The following is a 6,885-nucleotide window of genomic DNA, read 5'->3' as shown; positions in this document are numbered from 1 at the left end:
ATTCAGTAGTTCATTCGGTTACATGAGCCAAGTTAGCCAACTATCATAGCGTGGCACAAACTCAAGCAAACTACAAAACTATATAATGTATACAGTATAACAGTATAGCCTTTGAGGTCACATGGCGTTATATTGGAATTGAAATATGTATTATATGCATTATATTGTTGTGTCGATATTCAATTCTTTTGTTGGCGTGATATTATCTCGGCCTCATGTTATATTATATGACACTAATCTAAAAATGCTAAGGTATTCTCAAATAAAAATCTGTCGGGTGCAACCTATCAAGTGACTAAATGAAAGTCCAGATCTCTTTAATGGTTGGATGAGGTTTATTGGTTCATTCAAATATTCAAGAATATTATTTGGTGCTCACTTCCTCCACGCGACTATTCCTTTGAAGAACAAGTGCCACGAATCAATTTTTTTTGGAGAAATCGTTTCATGAGATACTGTGGGAGATAAGGGTCTGGAATTATTATCGCCAACATATTTATCTAGAGAATGCGTTGTTCGATAAAGACCAGTGGTTGTGACTTATATTATGGATTGGGCTTAATAAGTGAACCCTCACGTGGCATGTGCATTGTTATGATCTGTGAGAAGTTGCTAAGGTGCTTGATGGTTTCATGTTGCAGTACGCTTTGAGCTTGTACTAATGGATGCAACGTATTAATGATTGAGGTCACTTCTTTGGCAACCTCACCACTGAGTGCACTAAGAACACGTTGCGAAAGATAGTGTTGTGTGATAAAATTTAGAAGCAAGAAGTGTAGCTTGTGTGCTACTTGCATGGTGCCTTGGCATGTTTGCACATTGAGGCTTTGCATCATTCATAATTGCAGACTGATTTGCATGAATTAAGGTATTATGCAGTGGGTAACTATTTGTAGGTGTTGATGTCGAACAAGAAGGGGCATTGGAGCAGTGGAGAGAAAAGAATATTGGCGAGGCTTCCCCTTCTTATTGACCGTTGGGTGACTGTCAACTTCTCTTTCGTAGCATAGAAGATACACATCACTCGAGGATAATAATGCTAGTGGAAGGCTGGTGGTATTTGAATTTAGTTTGATGCGAACAGAATTTGGCGATTCCTGATAGAAAGTTGACCACGATGGTGGTAATGGGATTTTGAATCTCTTTATTAACAACACATTTCTTAGAATTCTTATCTGAGTTTAAAATAAACTTGAAGTTTTGAATGCGAAAATGGAGGAAACGATCAAATCATGGATGACCCAAAACAGGGATGATGTGGAAAAGATTCGCAACTTGGTTTTCTGGTGAGAATGAAACTCTGCTCAACCAAAAATTGTTGCCATGGTTAGATGGGAGGCTTTGGATGCAGTTTTGGCTTATGCCAGTGAGGCCTTCTATAGTCCTTTCGCCATTGCAATGCATATCCATGGCTGCATCATTTGTTTGATACTTAGTGTCGGTTGGGTTTCAGCTGCTCGTGTGAGGTCCAAGGAGTTTAAGCGAATTAAGGATGGAGAAAAGACCAGTAACAACCTTGATTTTCTTTATCCATATATCAATGACCTTGAATACTCGCTCAAAAGAGGTTGCCAAGAGTTTCTGTTGTGATGCCTTTGAAGGGTTTTAGTAAATACAATTATAATAACTGGAAAAGTCAGTTGGTTTCTCTCTATGGTTTTCCTTTGGAATTTCTTTTTGTTGTTGAAAGCACCAACGATGCAACATTTCCTGTTGTATCACAACTAATTTTCGACTAGAAGGATCGAGTTGATGCAAAAGTTATTATAGTTTGATTGTCGACAACATGTAGCCAAAAATACATAACCAACAAGTAGGTGTGGAGAGAATGCATAAGAACAACAAGTATGTATTATTCTTGGATGATGATGTTATATTTCATCTTGGATCAATTGGCACTCTTACTACATAAATGGAGAGAAGACCTGAAATATTCATTCAAACAGGCTATCCTATTGACATACCTTCTAGGAGTTTGGGTAGTTATTGCATTTTTTAATATCACATGCCTTGTTCAATGGGTTTTGCCACTAGTAGAAGAACATTCTTTCTCTGGTGTGGATGTATGATGATGCATGGAGATGATTTTAGGAAAAAACAGTATGGCTTAGTAACAAGGCTTCGAAATGGGGACTATTCTAATGATATGACACTTGTTGTTGTTGTTGGGGCACACAAAAGGCTAATTAGTTCCTCCCTAGTTGCCATATTTGTTCATCCCCTTGCAAGCTATATTACCTTTTCAAGGGAGTGGAACTACCTGAGAAAGTAGACATTTGCTGTGGAGTCATACAACTCAAATGTGAACTGGATAATGAACAGTGGCTTATTTTTTTGTTCATTGCTATTATTCTTGGGCTTATGTTTCACCTCTTATCATGGTGTTTTTTTCATCTTGCGACTGCTTTGCAATTCATTTTTAGCAGTTACCTTTTCAATGAGGCATCTATCAGATCTGGTTTGATGCTTGTAGGTTGTTTGGTTGTGTGCACTGTAATAGAATTTGTTTCTCTTTGGAACATCACAAGGGTAGAAATCAAACTTTGCAATGGATTGTCTCCAAAGGAATCACCTGTCTCTTTTAGGCAGTATAATTGGGGTCTTGTATTTGTAGCAATGCTGGTTTAAAACTTTCTATATCCCATATCAGCATTTTATTCACATTTTACCCAGTACATTGATTGCTTGGGCATTCGATATGTAGAATTTTTTCTACAAATCAGCTAGCTCTGATATCATGTAGAAATTTCACCTACAGATCAAACTGATATATGCAATGTACTAAAGCATAATACTAGATCTACATCTACTACAAACTTTGCAGAAGCTAATCAACCATGAGCAACATCAAGCATGAACACATATAACTGATAAGAAGGAATCAATCACACATAACACAGAATATATCATTGGGGAAAGCACCAGCATAAAACCCCAACACTGTATTATCAATCAAGTGTAGATCCTCAACAACATACAAAAAGAATCAACTCAATAGCTATCCTGCTCTCTCTGTAATCAAAAGATCATGATGATCTTCAATTAGAAGATGAAAATCATGGACTACCTAGGCCTCATTACATAGGCTGAAAGTTGGCCTAATCATACCTGCTATCACCTCAGGTCCACCTACGTAGTCATAGAAGAAAATAGATTTCTTCCTCGTGCAAGGAATACTTACTAGAAATATCCTAGCATCTGATAGTACATTGTCCCTCATCTGATCTCAACTGGGTCTTTGTCTGAACTGCCATGCATCAGTTATCCATGAGAAAACACTCAGTTATCAGTTGTCACATGCATGCAAGCATTAACAAACTGAATATAGAAAATTTAACAAATTGTTAAATAATCTAACTGGACTTGACTAAGTTAAACTAAGTCAACTAATCCTCTCAATATAGAACTGAACCTTATCTCCTTTAATCAAGGGATAAATCCCTAAATCAAGAGAGAAAATAATTGCATGATCTCACAAAGACTTCAAGTTTAATTTTCTATAACTAATTAACTCATGGAGATCAATTAATTAATATTTTAAATTGCTGGTAAGACCAAATTCGTTTTTACTTCCTATAGTTAGACCAGGGACTGCTAAAAATAGGAAGGGACCCAGAAATGCTATTTTTAGAACTTTTTATTTTTAGTAGTTTCACCTCTCACCCAAGGTGGCCAATGACCTCCCTAGCCAAACTACTATTTTTAGACATGCTATTTTTAGGACTTCTATTTATAGCACATTCTAAATTTAACATTTCTTGTTGCACATTTTTCAACACTCCCTCTCAACAAGAAAGGCTTCCTCTCGAACCTGATCCTATAACTCTGGAATGTTCTGCATGCAACACATCTACTTGGTCCACTTGCTCCAACAACACTTGGAACAAAAACACCCCCAACTGACCACTCTATTGGGCTAGGAACATATTCTGATGCTGAAGCTCTACCTGCTGCTGACAAGTTCTCCCTCTCTGACATCTGCGCTACTTCAACATCTCCATGCATCTCACACCATTGCACACTTCTCTTTGCCACCTAGCACTGTGCAAAACACTTGTGCCTCTCGCATTGCTGCAGCCTGCTAGCTATGCGTTGTCCTGGGATTCCCTGCACTGTCGCTCTCTCTGTCGCTCCATCCGCATCTGTCTCTACCCAATCAGTCAGTTCCTGCTACTCCACATCGGGGCTCCCATAGCAAGGTCTCATCCAAGAGGTTGGGTACCTCAAGGATCCTGCCCCTCCTCCTTGGGACGATCACTCTATATCGCCCCACCTCCTACCTGGAGGTATGGCTGCATGTGATCCCTCTGCCCACCTGGCTCGAAGTTTCCCCCTATTGGAGGTCTCTACATGAGTAGATGTCTCTACTCGATCTCCTCTCATCTTCCCCTGTTGTGGCTGCTCCACAACCTCCTGAAGCTGCTGCACCAATCGTGGCTCCTCCACAATCATTTGAGACTTCTTCTGGCGCTGCATGTTGAGAGGTAATATACCCTCCCTCTCAACCACCAAGTCTCCATCAATTGCCTTGCTGCTCAAGGCTTTGCATGCATCTTGAACCTCAACAGCATACAGGTTCTTGACCCGTGAACCAATCTGCTTCACTTGTCTAGTGATGATGTGTCTAAGGAAAACATTTCCCTTACTGAAGACTACATCATAGCCTCTGTCTTCCAGCATCGTGATCGACACCAAGTTTCTCTTCAATCCTGGTACATACTTGACATCGGTCAAGGTAAGGCAAGCTCCATGCTCCCTCTGAAAAATAACCGTGCTTACACCTGAGACACTATACTTCTCATCATTACCCATCACTATGAGTATTTGGAGATCTCTCTCCTCCAAAGTACTGAATAAACTCTTGTCACTGGTCATGTGGAAAGAAGCTCCACTGTCAAGAAACCAACCACTTCCCACCATGGATGAAACCAAGCATGCGAAGAGTGTGAAATCCAACTCAAACTGTGAAGCAAGTGCCTCACCTTCAGATCCTTCCTCGGATCCCTTCTTGGATTTCCTCTGTGGACAATTTGCAGCATAATGGCCCACCTCATGACAACGAAAGCATCGCACTTTCAATTTGTCAACCTTCTTCCCACCATTGGAAGAACTAGATTCAGAAAGAGAAACCTTCTCCTTCCCCTTCTTTTCCTTACTCGCTAAGGCACAGTTCTCCTCATCCTCCATGGATGAAGAATCGTCTCTGGTGCTCCGTCTGATCTCCTCCTGCATCAAATCCGACCATAGTCGTTCCCAATCTGGCAGTTTCTCCCTTCCATTAACTGAGTCCTGGTAGCTATGCCAGCTCTTAGGAAGGCCAAGGAGTGCTAGACTCACCATATCATCATCAGCTGTCACAACCCCTACACTTGCAAGCTCATCCCTGCATGTGATGAGCTTGGTCAGATACATAGAGATCGTCTCATCCTTTTCACACTTGATCTTTTGAAGTTTGTCCTTCAGTGCTAGCTTCCTCTGATCACTGCTATTCTGATATAAATCTTTCAATGTTTTCCACATTGCATGCGGAGTCTCCTTCCCATGGAGGCTCGAGACAATGTGATCTCGCACTCCCTCCAAGAGAATTCTCCTAGCTCTAGCCACACACTTCTTCCATTCCGCCAGTTGAGTAGCATTAGTAGGCTTAGGGACTTCTTGATCAATGAAGTCCTTAAGGCCATTATCTTCCAATACTGCCTCCATGCGATCCTTTCAAGCTATATAGTTTGAGCTGCCATCAAGGGCATACTCAAGCCTCAAACCAGTGAAGGCCATCTGGATGAAATCTGAACTGTGATGAGAACTAGATATCTATATCTTGAATAATAAACTTCGAATTCCTTTCTCTTGCTTGATTACCTGTGCTCTAATACCATGTAGAATTTTTTCTACAAATCAGCTGGCTCTGATATCATGTAGAAATTTCACCTGCAGATCAAACTGATATATGCAATGTACTAAAGCATAATACTAGATCTACATCTACTATAAACTTTGCAGAAGCTAATCAACCATGAGCAACATCAAGCATGAACACATATAACTGATAAGAAGGAGCAATCACACGTAACACAGAATATATCACTGGGGAAAGCACCAGCATAAAACCCCAACACTGTATTATCAATCAAGTGTAGATCCTCAACAACATACAAAAAGAATCAGCTCAATAGCTATCCTGCTCTCTCTGTAATCAGAAGATCCTGATGATCTTCAATCAGAAGATGAAAATCATGGACTACCTAGGCCTCATTATATAGGCTGAAAATTGGCCTAATCATACCTGTTGTCACCTCAGGTCCACCTACGTAGTCATAGAAGAAAATAGATTTCTTCCTCATGCAAGGAATACTTACTAGAAATATCCTAGCATCTGATAGTACATTGTCCCTCATCTGATCTCAACTGGGTCTCTGTCTGAACTGCCATGCATCAGTTATCCATGAGAAAATACTCAGTTATCAATTGTCACATGCATGCAAGCATTAACAAACTGAATATAGAAAATTTAACAACTTGTTAAATAATCTAACTGGACTTGACTAAGTTAAACTAAGTCAACTAATCCTCTCAATATAGAACTAAACCTTATCTCCTTTAATCAAGGGATAAATTCCTAAATCAAGAGAGAAGATAATTGCATGATCTCACAAAGACTTCAAGTTTAATTTTCCATAACTAATTAACTCATGGAGATTAATTAATTAATATTTTAAACTGCTGGTAAGACCAAATTCGTTTTTACTTCCTATAGTTAGACCAGGGACTGCTAAAAATAGGAAGGGACCCAGAAATGCTATTTTTAGAACTTTCTATTTTTAGCAGTTTCACCTCTCACCCAAGGTGGCCAATGACCTCCCTGACCAAACTACTATTTTTAGACAT

At 39.7% G+C, this 6,885-nt stretch overlaps 1 pseudogene; it reads left to right on the top strand.

The window, feature by feature from the left end:
- The first annotated feature begins 1,323 nt into the window (after positions 1 to 1,323).
- On the top strand, positions 1,324 to 2,727 carry LOC149150454 (uncharacterized; annotated as a pseudogene).
- The last annotated feature ends 4,158 nt before the right edge of the window (positions 2,728 to 6,885 follow it).

The sequence above is a fragment of the Pinus tabuliformis genome, chromosome 9, assembly GCF_031772625.1.
Source record: "Pinus tabuliformis cultivar Carrire ecotype Pingquan chromosome 9, CPIR1, whole genome shotgun sequence".
Classification (NCBI taxonomy): Eukaryota; Viridiplantae; Streptophyta; class Pinopsida; order Pinales; family Pinaceae; genus Pinus; species Pinus tabuliformis.
Note: the sequence above shows the minus strand (reverse complement) of the source record. Positions and strands in the feature narration are given on the sequence as shown.